We start from the raw sequence: 19,856 nt of genomic DNA on the forward strand, positions 1-19,856 counted from the left end.
ACAAAGATTTCAGCTTGGACGAAGCAGAAGAAATCGACGAGGATGGGATTCGAACCCATGCATGCAGAGCACAATGGATTAGCAGTCCATCGCCTTAACCACTCGGCCACCTCGTCCTGGTGAGCGCCGTGGTTCCCTTTGACAAACTCCCAAACAAAGTGTGCCTAGTCGGTGCCTGCAGAGTTTTGCTGATCGGTCATGGGCTGAGTGGGTCATACCTCGCCTCCTACAGTAAGTAATGCCTCAAGAAGATGCATGGAAAACCCTTGAAAGGTGGACCTATGCTAAGGGATGCCAAACCATTTCCAGACATCCCTGGCATGTCTTCCATCCATCTATTCTGCCTTATGCATGGAAAGCAGAGCAGGTAACAATTCTTGCTCTGCTAAGAAGCGGCTCAATCACCTATGGAACCGCAAACCTCTAGCTCTCCACGAAGTTCCAGCTGCTATTGTCGTCTGCAAATTTGTCGGTGTGGATGCCTTTTTCAAAAAGTTTTTGCTTTTCTAATTGTCATGACTGAAAGCTTCATCCTTTTACAAGTTGCTGCCAAGTATGGAACAGAACTCCAGTACCGTGTGGGCCCTTAAAGAAAGCAGTGGAAAACGACTGCGGATAAAGGGACACACCTCAGTTGTCTACCTAGTATCTGCTCACCTTCCTTTTTCCAGCCCTGAAAAGAAAAACCATGAAGGTTTGAGCCACCCCATCAGGTCATGAAAGGTTGCAGGAATTGGAAACATCCGATAGCAGTGGCGGTTTTTTTCAGCTGCACAGCTGTGCCAGCTTTGCCATCACAAGGCGCTGTGGCTTAGTTGGTTAAAGCGCCTGTCTAGTAAACAGGAGATCCTGAGTTCGAATCTCAGCAGTGCCTTTCTTTCTTCTCTTTTGAGCTTCTGAAGCAAACCAAAAAAAAGTTATTCGCTCACGTCTGACATCTTACTTGTCTTTCACACAGTCCTAAGGTAGACCAGTCAGGGGATCTAGAATCAGTACCAGCTAAAGGCTGCAAAGGACAAAGAGGCCTTCATCTTCATGAGAAGGCCGAGGATGCCATCAAGCATGAAAAATAAAAAGAGTGGACTTAACCCGTTGATATGCCACGTAACTTGTATGCCACCCAACAAATATGCGTCTTTCCTAGCTTTAATAAGAGCCGTCTTGAGAGGTCACAGTTAAAGTCCACCATGGAGGGGACAATCACTGCTTGTCCAGTAAAAAGAGGATTAGCAAACAAAGATTTCAGCTTGGACGAAGCAGAAGAAATCGACGAGGATGGGATTCGAACCCATGCATGCAGAGCACAATGGATTAGCAGTCCATGGCCTTAACCACTCGGCCACCTCGTCCTGGTGAGCGCCGTGGTTCCCTTTGACAAACTCCCAAACAAAGTGTGCCTAGTCGGTGCCTGCAGAGTTTTGCTGATCGGTCATGGGCTGAGTGGGTCATACCTCGCCTCCTACAGTAAGTAATGCCTCAAGAAGATGCATGGAAAACCCTTGAAAGGTGGACCTATGCTAAGGGATGCCAAACCATTTCCAGACATCCCTGGCATGTCTTCCATCCATCTATTCTGCCTTATGCATGGAAAGCAGAGCAGGTAACAATTCTTGCTCTGCTAAGAAGCGGCTCAATCACCTATGGAACCGCAAACCTCTAGCTCTCCACGAAGTTCCAGCTGCTATTGTCGTCTGCAAATTTGTCGGTGTGGATGCCTTTTTCAAAAAGTTTTTGCTTTTCTAATTGTCATGACTGAAAGCTTCATCCTTTTACAAGTTGCTGCCAAGTATGGAACAGAACTCCAGTACCGTGTGGGCCCTTAAAGAAAGCAGTGGAAAACGACTGCGGATAAAGGGACACACCTCAGTTGTCTACCTAGTATCTGCTCACCTTCCTTTTTCCAGCCCTGAAAAGAAAAACCATGAAGGTTTGAGCCACCCCATCAGGTCATGAAAGGTTGCAGGAATTGGAAACATCCGATAGCAGTGGCGTTTTTTTTCAGCTGCACAGCTGTGCCAGCTTTGCCATCACAAGGCGCTGTGGCTTAGTTGGTTAAAGCGCCTGTCTAGTAAACAGGAGATCCTGAGTTCGAATCTCAGCAGTGCCTTTCTTTCTTCTCTTTTGAGCTTCTGAAGCAAACCAAAAAAAAGTTATTCGCTCACGTCTGACATCTTACTTGTCTTTCACACAGTCCTAAGGTAGACCAGTCAGGGGATCTAGAATCAGTACCAGCTAAAGGCTGCAAAGGACAAAGAGGCCTTCATCTTCATGAGAAGGCAGAGGATGCCATCAAGCATGAAAAATAAAAAGAGTGGACTTAACCCGTTTATATGCCACGTAACTTGTATGCCACCCAACAAATATGCGTCTTTCCTAGCTTTAATAAGAGCCGTCTTGAGAGGTCACAGTTAAAGTCCACCATGGAGGGGACAATCACTGCTTGTCCAGTAAAAAGAGGATTAGCAAACAAAGATTTCAGCTTGGACGAAGCAGAAGAAATCGACGAGGATGGGATTCAAACCCATGCATGCAGAGCACAATGGATTAGCAGTCCATCGCCTTAACCACTCGGCCACCTCGTCCTGGTGAGCGCCGTGGTTCCCTTTGACAAACTCCCAAACAAAGTGTGCCTAGTCGGTGCCTGCAGAGTTTTGCTGATCGGTCATGGGCTGAGTGGGTCATACCTCGCCTCCTACAGTAAGTAATGCCTCAAGAAGATGCATGGAAAACCCTTGAAAGGTGGACCTATGCTAAGGGATGCCAAACCATTTCCAGACATCCCTGGCATGTCTTCCATCCATCTATTCTGCCTTATGCATGGAAAGCAGAGCAGGTAACAATTCTTGCTCTGCTAAGAAGCGGCTCAATCACCTATGGAACCGCAAACCTCTAGCTCTCCACGAAGTTCCAGCTGCTATTGTCGTCTGCAAATTTGTCGGTGTGGATGCCTTTTTCAAAAAGTTTTTGCTTTTCTAATTGTCATGACTGAAAGCTTCATCCTTTTACAAGTTGCTGCCAAGTATGGAACAGAACTCCAGTACCGTGTGGGCCCTTAAAGAAAGCAGTGGAAAACGACTGCGGATAAAGGGACACACCTCAGTTGTCTACCTAGTATCTGCTCACCTTCCTTTTTCCAGCCCTGAAAAGAAAAACCATGAAGGTTTGAGCCACCCCATCAGGTCATGAAAGGTTGCAGGAATTGGAAACATCCGATAGCAGTGGCGTTTTTTTTCAGCTGCACAGCTGTGCCAGCTTTGCCATCACAAGGCGCTGTGGCTTAGTTGGTTAAAGCGCCTGTCTAGTAAACAGGAGATCCTGAGTTCGAATCTCAGCAGTGCCTTTCTTTCTTCTCTTTTGAGCTTCTGAAGCAAACCAAAAAAAAGTTATTCGCTCACGTCTGACATCTTACTTGTCTTTCACACAGTCCTAAGGTAGACCAGTCAGGGGATCTAGAATCAGTACCAGCTAAAGGCTGCAAAGGACAAAGAGGCCTTCATCTTCATGAGAAGGCCGAGGATGCCATCAAGCATGAAAAATAAAAAGAGTGGACTTAACCCGTTGATATGCCACGTAACTTGTATGCCACCCAACAAATATGCGTCTTTCCTAGCTTTAATAAGAGCCGTCTTGAGAGGTCACAGTTAAAGTCCACCATGGAGGGGACAATCACTGCTTGTCCAGTAAAAAGAGGATTAGCAAACAAAGATTTCAGCTTGGACGAAGCAGAAGAAATCGACGAGGATGGGATTCGAACCCATGCATGCAGAGCACAATGGATTAGCAGTCCATGGCCTTAACCACTCGGCCACCTCGTCCTGGTGAGCGCCGTGGTTCCCTTTGACAAACTCCCAAACAAAGTGTGCCTAGTCGGTGCCTGCAGAGTTTTGCTGATCGGTCATGGGCTGAGTGGGTCATACCTCGCCTCCTACAGTAAGTAATGCCTCAAGAAGATGCATGGAAAACCCTTGAAAGGTGGACCTATGCTAAGGGATGCCAAACCATTTCCAGACATCCCTGGCATGTCTTCCATCCATCTATTCTGCCTTATGCATGGAAAGCAGAGCAGGTAACAATTCTTGCTCTGCTAAGAAGCGGCTCAATCACCTATGGAACCGCAAACCTCTAGCTCTCCACGAAGTTCCAGCTGCTATTGTCGTCTGCAAATTTGTCGGTGTGGATGCCTTTTTCAAAAAGTTTTTGCTTTTCTAATTGTCATGACTGAAAGCTTCATCCTTTTACAAGTTGCTGCCAAGTATGGAACAGAACTCCAGTACCGTGTGGGCCCTTAAAGAAAGCAGTGGAAAACGACTGCGGATAAAGGGACACACCTCAGTTGTCTACCTAGTATCTGCTCACCTTCCTTTTTCCAGCCCTGAAAAGAAAAACCATGAAGGTTTGAGCCACCCCATCAGGTCATGAAAGGTTGCAGGAATTGGAAACATCCGATAGCAGTGGCGTTTTTTTTAAGCTGCACAGCTGTGCCAGCTTTGCCATCACAAGGCGCTGTGGCTTAGTTGGTTAAAGCGCCTGTCTAGTAAACAGGAGATCCTGAGTTCGAATCTCAGCAGTGCCTTTCTTTCTTCTCTTTTGAGCTTCTGAAGCAAACCAAAAAAAAGTTATTCGCTCACGTCTGACATCTTACTTGTCTTTCACACAGTCCTAAGGTAGACCAGTCAGGGGATCTAGAATCAGTACCAGCTAAAGGCTGCAAAGGACAAAGAGGCCTTCATCTTCATGAGAAGGCCGAGGATGCCATCAAGCATGAAAAATAAAAAGAGTGGACTTAACCCGTTGATATGCCACGTAACTTGTATGCCACCCAACAAATATGCGTCTTTCCTAGCTTTAATAAGAGCCGTCTTGAGAGGTCACAGTTAAAGTTCACCATGGAGGGGACAATCACTGCTTGTCCAGTAAAAAGAGGATTAGCAAACAAAGATTTCAGCTTGGACGAAGCAGAAGAAATCGACGAGGATGGGATTCGAACCCATGCATGCAGAGCACAATGGATTAGCAGTCCATCGCCTTAACCACTCGGCCACCTCGTCCTGGTGAGCGCCGTGGTTCCCTTTGACAAACTCCCAAACAAAGTGTGCCTAGTCGGTGCCTGCAGAGTTTTGCTGATCGGTCATGGGCTGAGTGGGTCATACCTCGCCTCCTACAGTAAGTAATGCCTCAAGAAGATGCATGGAAAACCCTTGAAAGGTGGACCTATGCTAAGGGATGCCAAACCATTTCCAGACATCCCTGGCATGTCTTCCATCCATCTATTCTGCCTTATGCATGGAAAGCAGAGCAGGTAACAATTCTTGCTCTGCTAAGAAGCGGCTCAATCACCTATGGAACCGCAAACCTCTAGCTCTCCACGAAGTTCCAGCTGCTATTGTCGTCTGCAAATTTGTCGGTGTGGATGCCTTTTTCAAAAAGTTTTTGCTTTTCTAATTGTCATGACTGAAAGCTTCATCCTTTTACAAGTTGCTGCCAAGTATGGAACAGAACTCCAGTACCGTGTGGGCCCTTAAAGAAAGCAGTGGAAAACGACTGCGGATAAAGGGACACACCTCAGTTGTCTACCTAGTATCTGCTCACCTTCCTTTTTCCAGCCCTGAAAAGAAAAACCATGAAGGTTTGAGCCACCCCATCAGGTCATGAAAGGTTGCAGGAATTGGAAACATCCGATAGCAGTGGCGTTTTTTTTCAGCTGCACAGCTGTGCCAGCTTTGCCATCACAAGGCGCTGTGGCTTAGTTGGTTAAAGCGCCTGTCTAGTAAACAGGAGATCCTGAGTTCGAATCTCAGCAGTGCCTTTCTTTCTTCTCTTTTGAGCTTCTGAAGCAAACCAAAAAAAAGTTATTCGCTCACGTCTGACATCTTACTTGTCTTTCACACAGTCCTAAGGTAGACCAGTCAGGGGATCTAGAATCAGTACCAGCTAAAGGCTGCAAAGGACAAAGAGGCCTTCATCTTCATGAGAAGGCAGAGGATGCCATCAAGCATGAAAAATAAAAAGAGTGGACTTAACCCGTTGATATGCCACGTAACTTGTATGCCACCCAACAAATATGCGTCTTTCCTAGCTTTAATAAGAGCCGTCTTGAGAGGTCACAGTTAAAGTCCACCATGGAGGGGACAATCACTGCTTGTCCAGTAAAAAGAGGATTAGCAAACAAAGATTTCAGCTTGGACGAAGCAGAAGAAATCGACGAGGATGGGATTCAAACCCATGCATGCAGAGCACAATGGATTAGCAGTCCATCGCCTTAACCACTCGGCCACCTCGTCCTGGTGAGCGCCGTGGTTCCCTTTGACAAACTCCCAAACAAAGTGTGCCTAGTCGGTGCCTGCAGAGTTTTGCTGATCGGTCATGGGCTGAGTGGGTCATACCTCGCCTCCTACAGTAAGTAATGCCTCAAGAAGATGCATGGAAAACCCTTGAAAGGTGGACCTATGCTAAGGGATGCCAAACCATTTCCAGACATCCCTGGCATGTCTTCCATCCATCTATTCTGCCTTATGCATGGAAAGCAGAGCAGGTAACAATTCTTGCTCTGCTAAGAAGCGGCTCAATCACCTATGGAACCGCAAACCTCTAGCTCTCCACGAAGTTCCAGCTGCTATTGTCGTCTGCAAATTTGTCGGTGTGGATGCCTTTTTCAAAAAGTTTTTGCTTTTCTAATTGTCATGACTGAAAGCTTCATCCTTTTACAAGTTGCTGCCAAGTATGGAACAGAACTCCAGTACCGTGTGGGCCCTTAAAGAAAGCAGTGGAAAACGACTGCGGATAAAGGGACACACCTCAGTTGTCTACCTAGTATCTGCTCACCTTCCTTTTTCCAGCCCTGAAAAGAAAAACCATGAAGGTTTGAGCCACCCCATCAGGTCATGAAAGGTTGCAGGAATTGGAAACATCCGATAGCAGTGGCGTTTTTTTTCAGCTGCACAGCTGTGCCAGCTTTGCCATCACAAGGCGCTGTGGCTTAGTTGGTTAAAGCGCCTGTCTAGTAAACAGGAGATCCTGAGTTCGAATCTCAGCAGTGCCTTTCTTTCTTCTCTTTTGAGCTTCTGAAGCAAACCAAAAAAAAGTTATTCGCTCACGTCTGACATCTTACTTGTCTTTCACACAGTCCTAAGGTAGACCAGTCAGGGGATCTAGAATCAGTACCAGCTAAAGGCTGCAAAGGACAAAGAGGCCTTCATCTTCATGAGAAGGCCGAGGATGCCATCAAGCATGAAAAATAAAAAGAGTGGACTTAACCCGTTGATATGCCACGTAACTTGTATGCCACCCAACAAATATGCGTCTTTCCTAGCTTTAATAAGAGCCGTCTTGAGAGGTCACAGTTAAAGTCCACCATGGAGGGGACAATCACTGCTTGTCCAGTAAAAAGAGGATTAGCAAACAAAGATTTCAGCTTGGACGAAGCAGAAGAAATCGACGAGGATGGGATTCGAACCCATGCATGCAGAGCACAATGGATTAGCAGTCCATGGCCTTAACCACTCGGCCACCTCGTCCTGGTGAGCGCCGTGGTTCCCTTTGACAAACTCCCAAACAAAGTGTGCCTAGTCGGTGCCTGCAGAGTTTTGCTGATCGGTCATGGGCTGAGTGGGTCATACCTCGCCTCCTACAGTAAGTAATGCCTCAAGAAGATGCATGGAAAACCCTTGAAAGGTGGACCTATGCTAAGGGATGCCAAACCATTTCCAGACATCCCTGGCATGTCTTCCATCCATCTATTCTGCCTTATGCATGGAAAGCAGAGCAGGTAACAATTCTTGCTCTGCTAAGAAGCGGCTCAATCACCTATGGAACCGCAAACCTCTAGCTCTCCACGAAGTTCCAGCTGCTATTGTCGTCTGCAAATTTGTCGGTGTGGATGCCTTTTTCAAAAAGTTTTTGCTTTTCTAATTGTCATGACTGAAAGCTTCATCCTTTTACAAGTTGCTGCCAAGTATGGAACAGAACTCCAGTACCGTGTGGGCCCTTAAAGAAAGCAGTGGAAAACGACTGCGGATAAAGGGACACACCTCAGTTGTCTACCTAGTATCTGCTCACCTTCCTTTTTCCAGCCCTGAAAAGAAAAACCATGAAGGTTTGAGCCACCCCATCAGGTCATGAAAGGTTGCAGGAATTGGAAACATCCGATAGCAGTGGCGTTTTTTTTAAGCTGCACAGCTGTGCCAGCTTTGCCATCACAAGGCGCTGTGGCTTAGTTGGTTAAAGCGCCTGTCTAGTAAACAGGAGATCCTGAGTTCGAATCTCAGCAGTGCCTTTCTTTCTTCTCTTTTGAGCTTCTGAAGCAAACCAAAAAAAAGTTATTCGCTCACGTCTGACATCTTACTTGTCTTTCACACAGTCCTAAGGTAGACCAGTCAGGGGATCTAGAATCAGTACCAGCTAAAGGCTGCAAAGGACAAAGAGGCCTTCATCTTCATGAGAAGGCCGAGGATGCCATCAAGCATGAAAAATAAAAAGAGTGGACTTAACCCGTTGATATGCCACGTAACTTGTATGCCACCCAACAAATATGCGTCTTTCCTAGCTTTAATAAGAGCCGTCTTGAGAGGTCACAGTTAAAGTTCACCATGGAGGGGACAATCACTGCTTGTCCAGTAAAAAGAGGATTAGCAAACAAAGATTTCAGCTTGGACGAAGCAGAAGAAATCGACGAGGATGGGATTCGAACCCATGCATGCAGAGCACAATGGATTAGCAGTCCATCGCCTTAACCACTCGGCCACCTCGTCCTGGTGAGCGCCGTGGTTCCCTTTGACAAACTCCCAAACAAAGTGTGCCTAGTCGGTGCCTGCAGAGTTTTGCTGATCGGTCATGGGCTGAGTGGGTCATACCTCGCCTCCTACAGTAAGTAATGCCTCAAGAAGATGCATGGAAAACCCTTGAAAGGTGGACCTATGCTAAGGGATGCCAAACCATTTCCAGACATCCCTGGCATGTCTTCCATCCATCTATTCTGCCTTATGCATGGAAAGCAGAGCAGGTAACAATTCTTGCTCTGCTAAGAAGCGGCTCAATCACCTATGGAACCGCAAACCTCTAGCTCTCCACGAAGTTCCAGCTGCTATTGTCGTCTGCAAATTTGTCGGTGTGGATGCCTTTTTCAAAAAGTTTTTGCTTTTCTAATTGTCATGACTGAAAGCTTCATCCTTTTACAAGTTGCTGCCAAGTATGGAACAGAACTCCAGTACCGTGTGGGCCCTTAAAGAAAGCAGTGGAAAACGACTGCGGATAAAGGGACACACCTCAGTTGTCTACCTAGTATCTGCTCACCTTCCTTTTTCCAGCCCTGAAAAGAAAAACCATGAAGGTTTGAGCCACCCCATCAGGTCATGAAAGGTTGCAGGAATTGGAAACATCCGATAGCAGTGGCGTTTTTTTTCAGCTGCACAGCTGTGCCAGCTTTGCCATCACAAGGCGCTGTGGCTTAGTTGGTTAAAGCGCCTGTCTAGTAAACAGGAGATCCTGAGTTCGAATCTCAGCAGTGCCTTTCTTTCTTCTCTTTTGAGCTTCTGAAGCAAACCAAAAAAAAGTTATTCGCTCACGTCTGACATCTTACTTGTCTTTCACACAGTCCTAAGGTAGACCAGTCAGGGGATCTAGAATCAGTACCAGCTAAAGGCTGCAAAGGACAAAGAGGCCTTCATCTTCATGAGAAGGCAGAGGATGCCATCAAGCATGAAAAATAAAAAGAGTGGACTTAACCCGTTGATATGCCACGTAACTTGTATGCCACCCAACAAATATGCGTCTTTCCTAGCTTTAATAAGAGCCGTCTTGAGAGGTCACAGTTAAAGTCCACCATGGAGGGGACAATCACTGCTTGTCCAGTAAAAAGAGGATTAGCAAACAAAGATTTCAGCTTGGACGAAGCAGAAGAAATCGACGAGGATGGGATTCAAACCCATGCATGCAGAGCACAATGGATTAGCAGTCCATCGCCTTAACCACTCGGCCACCTCGTCCTGGTGAGCGCCGTGGTTCCCTTTGACAAACTCCCAAACAAAGTGTGCCTAGTCGGTGCCTGCAGAGTTTTGCTGATCGGTCATGGGCTGAGTGGGTCATACCTCGCCTCCTACAGTAAGTAATGCCTCAAGAAGATGCATGGAAAACCCTTGAAAGGTGGACCTATGCTAAGGGATGCCAAACCATTTCCAGACATCCCTGGCATGTCTTCCATCCATCTATTCTGCCTTATGCATGGAAAGCAGAGCAGGTAACAATTCTTGCTCTGCTAAGAAGCGGCTCAATCACCTATGGAACCGCAAACCTCTAGCTCTCCACGAAGTTCCAGCTGCTATTGTCGTCTGCAAATTTGTCGGTGTGGATGCCTTTTTCAAAAAGTTTTTGCTTTTCTAATTGTCATGACTGAAAGCTTCATCCTTTTACAAGTTGCTGCCAAGTATGGAACAGAACTCCAGTACCGTGTGGGCCCTTAAAGAAAGCAGTGGAAAACGACTGCGGATAAAGGGACACACCTCAGTTGTCTACCTAGTATCTGCTCACCTTCCTTTTTCCAGCCCTGAAAAGAAAAACCATGAAGGTTTGAGCCACCCCATCAGGTCATGAAAGGTTGCAGGAATTGGAAACATCCGATAGCAGTGGCGTTTTTTTTCAGCTGCACAGCTGTGCCAGCTTTGCCATCACAAGGCGCTGTGGCTTAGTTGGTTAAAGCGCCTGTCTAGTAAACAGGAGATCCTGAGTTCGAATCTCAGCAGTGCCTTTCTTTCTTCTCTTTTGAGCTTCTGAAGCAAACCAAAAAAAAGTTATTCGCTCACGTCTGACATCTTACTTGTCTTTCACACAGTCCTAAGGTAGACCAGTCAGGGGATCTAGAATCAGTACCAGCTAAAGGCTGCAAAGGACAAAGAGGCCTTCATCTTCATGAGAAGGCCGAGGATGCCATCAAGCATGAAAAATAAAAAGAGTGGACTTAACCCGTTGATATGCCACGTAACTTGTATGCCACCCAACAAATATGCGTCTTTCCTAGCTTTAATAAGAGCCGTCTTGAGAGGTCACAGTTAAAGTCCACCATGGAGGGGACAATCACTGCTTGTCCAGTAAAAAGAGGATTAGCAAACAAAGATTTCAGCTTGGACGAAGCAGAAGAAATCGACGAGGATGGGATTCGAACCCATGCATGCAGAGCACAATGGATTAGCAGTCCATGGCCTTAACCACTCGGCCACCTCGTCCTGGTGAGCGCCGTGGTTCCCTTTGACAAACTCCCAAACAAAGTGTGCCTAGTCGGTGCCTGCAGAGTTTTGCTGATCGGTCATGGGCTGAGTGGGTCATACCTCGCCTCCTACAGTAAGTAATGCCTCAAGAAGATGCATGGAAAACCCTTGAAAGGTGGACCTATGCTAAGGGATGCCAAACCATTTCCAGACATCCCTGGCATGTCTTCCATCCATCTATTCTGCCTTATGCATGGAAAGCAGAGCAGGTAACAATTCTTGCTCTGCTAAGAAGCGGCTCAATCACCTATGGAACCGCAAACCTCTAGCTCTCCACGAAGTTCCAGCTGCTATTGTCGTCTGCAAATTTGTCGGTGTGGATGCCTTTTTCAAAAAGTTTTTGCTTTTCTAATTGTCATGACTGAAAGCTTCATCCTTTTACAAGTTGCTGCCAAGTATGGAACAGAACTCCAGTACCGTGTGGGCCCTTAAAGAAAGCAGTGGAAAACGACTGCGGATAAAGGGACACACCTCAGTTGTCTACCTAGTATCTGCTCACCTTCCTTTTTCCAGCCCTGAAAAGAAAAACCATGAAGGTTTGAGCCACCCCATCAGGTCATGAAAGGTTGCAGGAATTGGAAACATCCGATAGCAGTGGCGTTTTTTTTAAGCTGCACAGCTGTGCCAGCTTTGCCATCACAAGGCGCTGTGGCTTAGTTGGTTAAAGCGCCTGTCTAGTAAACAGGAGATCCTGAGTTCGAATCTCAGCAGTGCCTTTCTTTCTTCTCTTTTGAGCTTCTGAAGCAAACCAAAAAAAAGTTATTCGCTCACGTCTGACATCTTACTTGTCTTTCACACAGTCCTAAGGTAGACCAGTCAGGGGATCTAGAATCAGTACCAGCTAAAGGCTGCAAAGGACAAAGAGGCCTTCATCTTCATGAGAAGGCCGAGGATGCCATCAAGCATGAAAAATAAAAAGAGTGGACTTAACCCGTTGATATGCCACGTAACTTGTATGCCACCCAACAAATATGCGTCTTTCCTAGCTTTAATAAGAGCCGTCTTGAGAGGTCACAGTTAAAGTTCACCATGGAGGGGACAATCACTGCTTGTCCAGTAAAAAGAGGATTAGCAAACAAAGATTTCAGCTTGGACGAAGCAGAAGAAATCGACGAGGATGGGATTCGAACCCATGCATGCAGAGCACAATGGATTAGCAGTCCATCGCCTTAACCACTCGGCCACCTCGTCCTGGTGAGCGCCGTGGTTCCCTTTGACAAACTCCCAAACAAAGTGTGCCTAGTCGGTGCCTGCAGAGTTTTGCTGATCGGTCATGGGCTGAGTGGGTCATACCTCGCCTCCTACAGTAAGTAATGCCTCAAGAAGATGCATGGAAAACCCTTGAAAGGTGGACCTATGCTAAGGGATGCCAAACCATTTCCAGACATCCCTGGCATGTCTTCCATCCATCTATTCTGCCTTATGCATGGAAAGCAGAGCAGGTAACAATTCTTGCTCTGCTAAGAAGCGGCTCAATCACCTATGGAACCGCAAACCTCTAGCTCTCCACGAAGTTCCAGCTGCTATTGTCGTCTGCAAATTTGTCGGTGTGGATGCCTTTTTCAAAAAGTTTTTGCTTTTCTAATTGTCATGACTGAAAGCTTCATCCTTTTACAAGTTGCTGCCAAGTATGGAACAGAACTCCAGTACCGTGTGGGCCCTTAAAGAAAGCAGTGGAAAACGACTGCGGATAAAGGGACACACCTCAGTTGTCTACCTAGTATCTGCTCACCTTCCTTTTTCCAGCCCTGAAAAGAAAAACCATGAAGGTTTGAGCCACCCCATCAGGTCATGAAAGGTTGCAGGAATTGGAAACATCCGATAGCAGTGGCGTTTTTTTTCAGCTGCACAGCTGTGCCAGCTTTGCCATCACAAGGCGCTGTGGCTTAGTTGGTTAAAGCGCCTGTCTAGTAAACAGGAGATCCTGAGTTCGAATCTCAGCAGTGCCTTTCTTTCTTCTCTTTTGAGCTTCTGAAGCAAACCAAAAAAAAGTTATTCGCTCACGTCTGACATCTTACTTGTCTTTCATACAGTCCTAAGGTAGACCAGTCAGGGGATCTAGAATCAGTACCAGCTAAAGGCTGCAAAGGACAAAGAGGCCTTCATCTTCATGAGAAGGCCGAGGATGCCATCAAGCATGAAAAATAAAAAGAGTGGACTTAACCCGTTGATATGCCACGTAACTTGTATGCCACCCAACAAATATGCGTCTTTCCTAGCTTTAATAAGAGCCGTCTTGAGAGGTCACAGTTAAAGTCCACCATGGAGGGGACAATCACTGCTTGTCCAGTAAAAAGAGGATTAGCAAACAAAGATTTCAGCTTGGACGAAGCAGAAGAAATCGACGAGGATGGGATTCGAACCCATGCATGCAGAGCACAATGGATTAGCAGCCCATCGCCTTAACCACTCGGCCACCTAGTCCTGGTGAGCGCCGTGGTTCCCTTTGACAAACTCACAAACAAAGTGTGCCTAGTCGGTGCCTGCAGAGTTTTGCTGATCGGTCATGGGCTGAGTGGGTCATACCTCGCCTCCTACAGTAAGTAATGCCTCAAGAAGATGCATGGAAAACCCTTGAAAGGTGGACCTATGCTAAGGGATGCCAAACCATTTCCAGACATCCCTGGCATGTCTTCCATCCATCTATTCTGCCTTATGCATGGAAAGCAGAGCAGGTAACAATTCTTGCTCTGCTAAGAAGCGGCTCAATCACCTATGGAACCGCAAACCTCTAGCTCTCCACGAAGTTCCAGCTGCTATTGTCGTCTGCAAATTTGTCGGTGTGGATGCCTTTTTCAAAAAGTTTTTGCTTTTCTAATTGTCATGACTGAAAGCTTCATCCTTTTACAAGTTGCTGCCAAGTATGGAACAGAACTCCAGTACCGTGTGGGCCCTTAAAGAAAGCAGTGGAAAACGACTGCGGATAAAGGGACACACCTCAGTTGTCTACCTAGTATCTGCTCACCTTCCTTTTTCCAGCCCTGAAAAGAAAAACCATGAAGGTTTGAGCCACCCCATCAGGTCATGAAAGGTTGCAGGAATTGGAAACATCCGATAGCAGTGGCGTTTTTTTTCAGCTGCACAGCTGTGCCAGGTTTGCCATCACAAGGCGCTGTGGCTTAGTTGGTTAAAGCGCCTGTCTAGTAAACAGGAGATCCTGAGTTCGAATCTCAGCAGTGCCTTTCTTTCTTCTCTTTTGAGCTTCTGAAGCAAACCAAAAAAAAGTTATTCGCTCACGTCTGACATCTTACTTGTCTTTCACACAGTCCTAAGGTAGACCAGTCAGGGGATCTAGAATCAGTACCAGCTAAAGGCTGCAAAGGACAAAGAGGCCTTCATCTTCATGAGAAGGCCGAGGATGCCATCAAGCATGAAAAATAAAAAGAGTGGACTTAACCCGTTGATATGCCACGTAACTTGTATGCCACCCAACAAATATGCGTCTTTCCTAGCTTTAATAAGAGCCGTCTTGAGAGGTCACAGTTAAAGTCCACCATGGAGGGGACAATCACTGCTTGTCCAGTAAAAAGAGGATTAGCAAACAAAGATTTCAGCTTGGACGAAGCAGAAGAAATCGACGAGGATGGGATTCGAACCCATGCATGCAGAGCACAATGGATTAGCAGTCCATCGCCTTAACCACTCGGCCACCTCGTCCTGGTGAGCGCCGTGGTTCCCTTTGACAAACTCCCAAACAAAGTGTGCCTAGTCGGTGCCTGCAGAGTTTTGCTGATCGGTCATGGGCTGAGTGGGTCATACCTCGCCTCCTACAGTAAGTAATGCCTCAAGAAGATGCATGGAAAACCCTTGAAAGGTGGACCTATGCTAAGGGATGCCAAACCATTTCCAGACATCCCTGGCATGTCTTCCATCCATCTATTCTGCCTTATGCATGGAAAGCAGAGCAGGTAACAATTCTTGCTCTGCTAAGAAGCGGCTCAATCACCTATGGAACCGCAAACCTCTAGCTCTCCACGAAGTTCCAGCTGCTATTGTCGTCTGCAAATTTGTCGGTGTGGATGCCTTTTTCAAAAAGTTTTTGCTTTTCTAATTGTCATGACTGAAAGCTTCATCCTTTTACAAGTTGCTGCCAAGTATGGAACAGAACTCCAGTACCGTGTGGGCCCTTAAAGAAAGCAGTGGAAAACGACTGCGGATAAAGGGACACACCTCAGTTGTCTACCTAGTATCTGCTCACCTTCCTTTTTCCAGCCCTGAAAAGAAAAACCATGAAGGTTTGAGCCACCCCATCAGGTCATGAAAGGTTGCAGGAATTGGAAACATCCGATAGCAGTGGCGTTTTTTTTCAGCTGCACAGCTGTGCCAGCTTTGCCATCACAAGGCGCTGTGGCTTAGTTGGTTAAAGCGCCTGTCTAGTAAACAGGAGATCCTGAGTTCGAATCTCAGCAGTGCCTTTCTTTCTTCTCTTTTGAGCTTCTGAAGCAAACCAAAAAAAAGTTATTCGCTCACGTCTGACATCTTACTTGTCTTTCACACAGTCCTAAGGTAGACCAGTCAGGGGATCTAGAATCAGTACCAGCTAAAGGCTGCAAAGGACAAAGAGGCCTTCATCTTCATGAGAAGGCCGAGGATGCCATCAAGCATGAAAAATAAAAAGAGTGGACTTAACCCGTTGATATGCCACGTAACTTGTATGCCACCCAACAAATATGCGTCTTTCCTAGCTTTAATAAGAGCCGTCTTGAGAGGTCACAGTTAAAGTCCACCATGGAGGGGACAATCACTGCTTGTCCAGTAAAAAGAGGATTAGCAAACAAAGATTTCAGCTTGGACGAAGCAGAAGAAATCGACGAGGATGGGATTCGAACCCATGCATGCAGAGCACAATGGATTAGCAGTCCATGGCCTTAACCACTCGGCCACCTCGTCCTGGTGAGCGCCGTGGTTCCCTTTGACAAACTCCCAAACAAAGTGTGCCTAGTCGGTGCCTGCAGAGTTTTGCTGATCGGTCATGGGCTGAGTGGGTCATACCTCGCCTCCTACAGTAAGTAATGCCTCAAGAAGATGCATGGAAAACCCTTGAAAGGTGGACCTATGCTAAGGGATGCCAAACCATTTCCAGACATCCCTGGCATGTCTTCCATCCATCTATTCTGCCTTATGCATGGAAAGCAGAGCAGGTAACAATTCTTGCTCTGCTAAGAAGCGGCTCAATCACCTATGGAACCGCAAACCTCTAGCTCTCCACGAAGTTCCAGCTGCTATTGTCGTCTGCAAATTTGTCGGTGTGGATGCCTTTTTCAAAAAGTTTTTGCTTTTCTAATTGTCATGACTGAAAGCTTCATCCTTTTACAAGTTGCTGCCAAGTATGGAACAGAACTCCAGTACCGTGTGGGCCCTTAAAGAAAGCAGTGGAAAACGACTGCGGATAAAGGGACACACCTCAGTTGTCTACCTAGTATCTGCTCACCTTCCTTTTTCCAGCCCTGAAAAGAAAAACCATGAAGGTTTGAGCCACCCCATCAGGTCATGAAAGGTTGCAGGAATTGGAAACATCCGATAGCAGTGGCGTTTTTTTTCAGCTGCACAGCTGTGCCAGCTTTGCCATCACAAGGCGCTGTGGCTTAGTTGGTTAAAGCGCCTGTCTAGTAAACAGGAGATCCTGAGTTCGAATCTCAGCAGTGCCTTTCTTTCTTCTCTTTTGAGCTTCTGAAGCAAACCAAAAAAAAGTTATTCGCTCACGTCTGACATCTTACTTGTCTTTCATACAGTCCTAAGGTAGACCAGTCAGGGGATCTAGAATCAGTACCAGCTAAAGGCTGCAAAGGACAAAGAGGCCTTCATCTTCATGAGAAGGCCGAGGATGCCATCAAGCATGAAAAATAAAAAGAGTGGACTTAACCCGTTGATATGCCACGTAACTTGTATGCCACCCAACAAATATGCGTCTTTCCTAGCTTTAATAAGAGCCGTCTTGAGAGGTCACAGTTAAAGTCCACCATGGAGGGGACAATCACTGCTTGTCCAGTAAAAAGAGGATTAGCAAACAAAGATTTCAGCTTGGACGAAGCAGAAGAAATCGACGAGGATGGGATTCGAACCCATGCATGCAGAGCACAATGGATTAGCAGTCCATCGCCTTAACCACTCGGCCACCTAGTCCTGGTGAGCGCCGTGGTTCCCTTTGACAAACTCACAAACAAAGTGTGCCTAGTCGGTGCCTGCAGAGTTTTGCTGATCGGTCATGGGCTGAGTGGGTCATACCTCGCCTCCTACAGTAAGTAATGCCTCAAGAAGATGCATGGAAAACCCTTGAAAGGTGGACCTATGCTAAGGGATGCCAAACCATTTCCAGACATCCCTGGCATGTCTTCCATCCATCTATTCTGCCTTATGCATGGAAAGCAGAGCAGGTAACAATTCTTGCTCTGCTAAGAAGCGGCTCAATCACCTATGGAACCGCAAACCTCTAGCTCTCCACGAAGTTCCAGCTGCTATTGTCGTCTGCAAATTTGTCGGTGTGGATGCCTTTTTCAAAAAGTTTTTGCTTTTCTAATTGTCATGACTGAAAGCTTCATCCTTTTACAAGTTGCTGCCAAGTATGGAACAGAACTCCAGTACCGTGTGGGCCCTTAAAGAAAGCAGTGGAAAACGACTGCGGATAAAGGGACACACCTCAGTTGTCTACCTAGTATCTGCTCACCTTCCTTTTTCCAGCCCTGAAAAGAAAAACCATGAAGGTTTGAGCCACCCCATCAGGTCATGAAAGGTTGCAGGAATTGGAAACATCCGATAGCAGTGGCGTTTTTTTTCAGCTGCACAGCTGTGCCAGGTTTGCCATCACAAGGCGCTGTGGCTTAGTTGGTTAAAGCGCCTGTCTAGTAAACAGGAGATCCTGAGTTCGAATCTCAGCAGTGCCTTTCTTTCTTCTCTTTTGAGCTTCTGAAGCAAACCAAAAAAAAGTTATTCGCTCACGTCTGACATCTTACTTGTCTTTCACACAGTCCTAAGGTAGACCAGTCAGGGGATCTAGAATCAGTACCAGCTAAAGGCTGCAAAGGACAAAGAGGCCTTCATCTTCATGAGAAGGCCGAGGATGCCATCAAGCATGAAAAATAAAAAGAGTGGACTTAACCCGTTGATATGCCACGTAACTTGTATGCCACCCAACAAATATGCGTCTTTCCTAGCTTTAATAAGAGCCGTCTTGAGAGGTCACAGTTAAAGTCCACCATGGAGGGGACAATCACTGCTTGTCCAGTAAAAAGAGGATTAGCAAACAAAGATTTCAGCTTGGACGAAGCAGAAGAAATCGACGAGGATGGGATTCGAACCCATGCATGCAGAGCACAATGGATTAGCAGTCCATCGCCTTAACCACTCGGCCACCTCGTCCTGGTGAGCGCCGTGGTTCCCTTTGACAAACTCACAAACAAAGTGTGCCTAGTCGGTGCCTGCAGAGTTTTGCTGATCGGTCATGGGCTGAGTGGGTCATACCTCGCCTCCTACAGTAAGTAATGCCTCAAGAAGATGCATGGAAAACCCTTGAAAGGTGGACCTATGCTAAGGGATGCCAAACCATTTCCAGACATCCCTGGCATGTCTTCCATCCATCTATTCTGCCTTATGCATGGAAAGCAGAGCAGGTAACAATTCTTGCTCTGCTAAGAAGCGGCTCAATCACCTATGGAACCACAAACCTCTAGCTCTCCACGAAGTTCCAGCTGCTATTGTCGTCTGCAAATTTGTCGGTGTGGATGCCTTTTTCAAAAAGTTTTTGCTTTTCTAATTGTCATGACTGAAAGCTTCATCCTTTTACAAGTTGCTGCCAAGTATGGAACAGAACTCCAGTACCGTGTAGGCCCTTAAAGAAAGCAGTGGAAAACGACTGCGGATAAAGGGACACACCTCAGTTGTCTACCTAGTATCTGCTCACCTTCTTTTTTCCAGCCCTGAAAAGAAAAACCATGAAGGTTTGAGCCACCCCATCAGGTCATGAAAGGTTGCAGGAATTGGAAACATCCGATAGCAGTGGCGTTTTTTTTCAGCTGCACAGCTGTGCCAGCTTTGCCATCACAAGGCGCTGTGGCTTAGTTGGTTAAAGCGCCTGTCTAGTAAACAGGAGATCCTGAGTTCGAATCTCAGCAGTGCCTTTCTTTCTTCTCTTTTGAGCTTCTGAAGCAAACCAAAAAAAAGTTATTCGCTCACGTCTGACATCTTACTTGTCTTTCACACAGTCCTAAGGTAGACCAGTCAGGGGATCTAGAATCAGTACCAGCTAAAGGCTGCAAAGGACAAAGAGGCCTTCATCTTCATGAGAAGGCCGAGGATGCCATCAAGCATGAAAAATAAAAAGAGTGGACTTAACCCGTTGATATGCCACGTAACTTGTATGCCACCCAACAAATATGCGTCTTTCCTAGCTTTAATAAGAGCCGTCTTGAGAGGTCACAGTTAAAGTCCACCATGGAGGGGACAATCACTGCTTGTCCAGTAAAAAGAGGATTAGCAAACAAAGATTTCAGCTTGGACGAAGCAGAAGAAATGGACGAGGATGGGATTCGAACCCATGCATGCAGAGCACAATGGATTAGCAGTCCATCGCCTTAACCACTCAGCCACCTCGTCCTGGTGAGCGCC

At 46.6% G+C, this 19,856-nt stretch overlaps 22 non-coding genes across 22 annotated transcripts; 16 read left to right on the forward strand and 6 right to left on the reverse strand.

Annotated features, from left to right (window-relative positions):
* Nucleotides 1-34: 34 nt before the first annotated feature.
* TRNAS-GCU (transfer RNA serine (anticodon GCU)) lies at nucleotides 35-116 on the reverse strand. Its single transcript has one exon. It is a non-coding gene; the product is annotated as a tRNA-Ser (tRNA).
* A 684-nt stretch (nucleotides 117-800) lies between these two features.
* On the forward strand, nucleotides 801-874 carry TRNAT-AGU (transfer RNA threonine (anticodon AGU)). Its single transcript has one exon. It is a non-coding gene; the product is annotated as a tRNA-Thr (tRNA).
* A 1,159-nt stretch (nucleotides 875-2,033) lies between these two features.
* TRNAT-AGU (transfer RNA threonine (anticodon AGU)) lies at nucleotides 2,034-2,107 on the forward strand. Its single transcript has one exon. It is a non-coding gene; the product is annotated as a tRNA-Thr (tRNA).
* Nucleotides 2,108-3,266: 1,159 nt separating this feature from the next.
* TRNAT-AGU (transfer RNA threonine (anticodon AGU)) lies at nucleotides 3,267-3,340 on the forward strand. Its single transcript has one exon. It is a non-coding gene; the product is annotated as a tRNA-Thr (tRNA).
* Nucleotides 3,341-4,499: 1,159 nt separating this feature from the next.
* Nucleotides 4,500-4,573, forward strand: TRNAT-AGU (transfer RNA threonine (anticodon AGU)). The gene has a single exon. It is a non-coding gene; the product is annotated as a tRNA-Thr (tRNA).
* A 393-nt stretch (nucleotides 4,574-4,966) lies between these two features.
* Nucleotides 4,967-5,048, reverse strand: TRNAS-GCU (transfer RNA serine (anticodon GCU)). Its single transcript has one exon. It is a non-coding gene; the product is annotated as a tRNA-Ser (tRNA).
* Nucleotides 5,049-5,732: 684 nt separating this feature from the next.
* On the forward strand, nucleotides 5,733-5,806 carry TRNAT-AGU (transfer RNA threonine (anticodon AGU)). The gene has a single exon. It is a non-coding gene; the product is annotated as a tRNA-Thr (tRNA).
* Nucleotides 5,807-6,965: 1,159 nt separating this feature from the next.
* TRNAT-AGU (transfer RNA threonine (anticodon AGU)) lies at nucleotides 6,966-7,039 on the forward strand. The gene has a single exon. It is a non-coding gene; the product is annotated as a tRNA-Thr (tRNA).
* A 1,159-nt stretch (nucleotides 7,040-8,198) lies between these two features.
* TRNAT-AGU (transfer RNA threonine (anticodon AGU)) lies at nucleotides 8,199-8,272 on the forward strand. Its single transcript has one exon. It is a non-coding gene; the product is annotated as a tRNA-Thr (tRNA).
* Nucleotides 8,273-8,665: 393 nt separating this feature from the next.
* On the reverse strand, nucleotides 8,666-8,747 carry TRNAS-GCU (transfer RNA serine (anticodon GCU)). Its single transcript has one exon. It is a non-coding gene; the product is annotated as a tRNA-Ser (tRNA).
* Nucleotides 8,748-9,431: 684 nt separating this feature from the next.
* On the forward strand, nucleotides 9,432-9,505 carry TRNAT-AGU (transfer RNA threonine (anticodon AGU)). Its single transcript has one exon. It is a non-coding gene; the product is annotated as a tRNA-Thr (tRNA).
* Nucleotides 9,506-10,664: 1,159 nt separating this feature from the next.
* On the forward strand, nucleotides 10,665-10,738 carry TRNAT-AGU (transfer RNA threonine (anticodon AGU)). Its single transcript has one exon. It is a non-coding gene; the product is annotated as a tRNA-Thr (tRNA).
* Nucleotides 10,739-11,897: 1,159 nt separating this feature from the next.
* Nucleotides 11,898-11,971, forward strand: TRNAT-AGU (transfer RNA threonine (anticodon AGU)). Its single transcript has one exon. It is a non-coding gene; the product is annotated as a tRNA-Thr (tRNA).
* A 393-nt stretch (nucleotides 11,972-12,364) lies between these two features.
* Nucleotides 12,365-12,446, reverse strand: TRNAS-GCU (transfer RNA serine (anticodon GCU)). Its single transcript has one exon. It is a non-coding gene; the product is annotated as a tRNA-Ser (tRNA).
* Nucleotides 12,447-13,130: 684 nt separating this feature from the next.
* On the forward strand, nucleotides 13,131-13,204 carry TRNAT-AGU (transfer RNA threonine (anticodon AGU)). Its single transcript has one exon. It is a non-coding gene; the product is annotated as a tRNA-Thr (tRNA).
* Nucleotides 13,205-14,363: 1,159 nt separating this feature from the next.
* Nucleotides 14,364-14,437, forward strand: TRNAT-AGU (transfer RNA threonine (anticodon AGU)). The gene has a single exon. It is a non-coding gene; the product is annotated as a tRNA-Thr (tRNA).
* A 393-nt stretch (nucleotides 14,438-14,830) lies between these two features.
* TRNAS-GCU (transfer RNA serine (anticodon GCU)) lies at nucleotides 14,831-14,912 on the reverse strand. Its single transcript has one exon. It is a non-coding gene; the product is annotated as a tRNA-Ser (tRNA).
* A 684-nt stretch (nucleotides 14,913-15,596) lies between these two features.
* Nucleotides 15,597-15,670, forward strand: TRNAT-AGU (transfer RNA threonine (anticodon AGU)). The gene has a single exon. It is a non-coding gene; the product is annotated as a tRNA-Thr (tRNA).
* A 1,159-nt stretch (nucleotides 15,671-16,829) lies between these two features.
* Nucleotides 16,830-16,903, forward strand: TRNAT-AGU (transfer RNA threonine (anticodon AGU)). Its single transcript has one exon. It is a non-coding gene; the product is annotated as a tRNA-Thr (tRNA).
* A 1,159-nt stretch (nucleotides 16,904-18,062) lies between these two features.
* Nucleotides 18,063-18,136, forward strand: TRNAT-AGU (transfer RNA threonine (anticodon AGU)). The gene has a single exon. It is a non-coding gene; the product is annotated as a tRNA-Thr (tRNA).
* Nucleotides 18,137-18,529: 393 nt separating this feature from the next.
* Nucleotides 18,530-18,611, reverse strand: TRNAS-GCU (transfer RNA serine (anticodon GCU)). The gene has a single exon. It is a non-coding gene; the product is annotated as a tRNA-Ser (tRNA).
* A 684-nt stretch (nucleotides 18,612-19,295) lies between these two features.
* TRNAT-AGU (transfer RNA threonine (anticodon AGU)) lies at nucleotides 19,296-19,369 on the forward strand. The gene has a single exon. It is a non-coding gene; the product is annotated as a tRNA-Thr (tRNA).
* Nucleotides 19,370-19,856: the final 487 nt, after the last annotated feature.

Source organism: Engystomops pustulosus, chromosome 7, assembly GCF_040894005.1.
Source record: "Engystomops pustulosus chromosome 7, aEngPut4.maternal, whole genome shotgun sequence".
NCBI classification, from domain to species: Eukaryota; Metazoa; Chordata; class Amphibia; order Anura; family Leptodactylidae; genus Engystomops; species Engystomops pustulosus.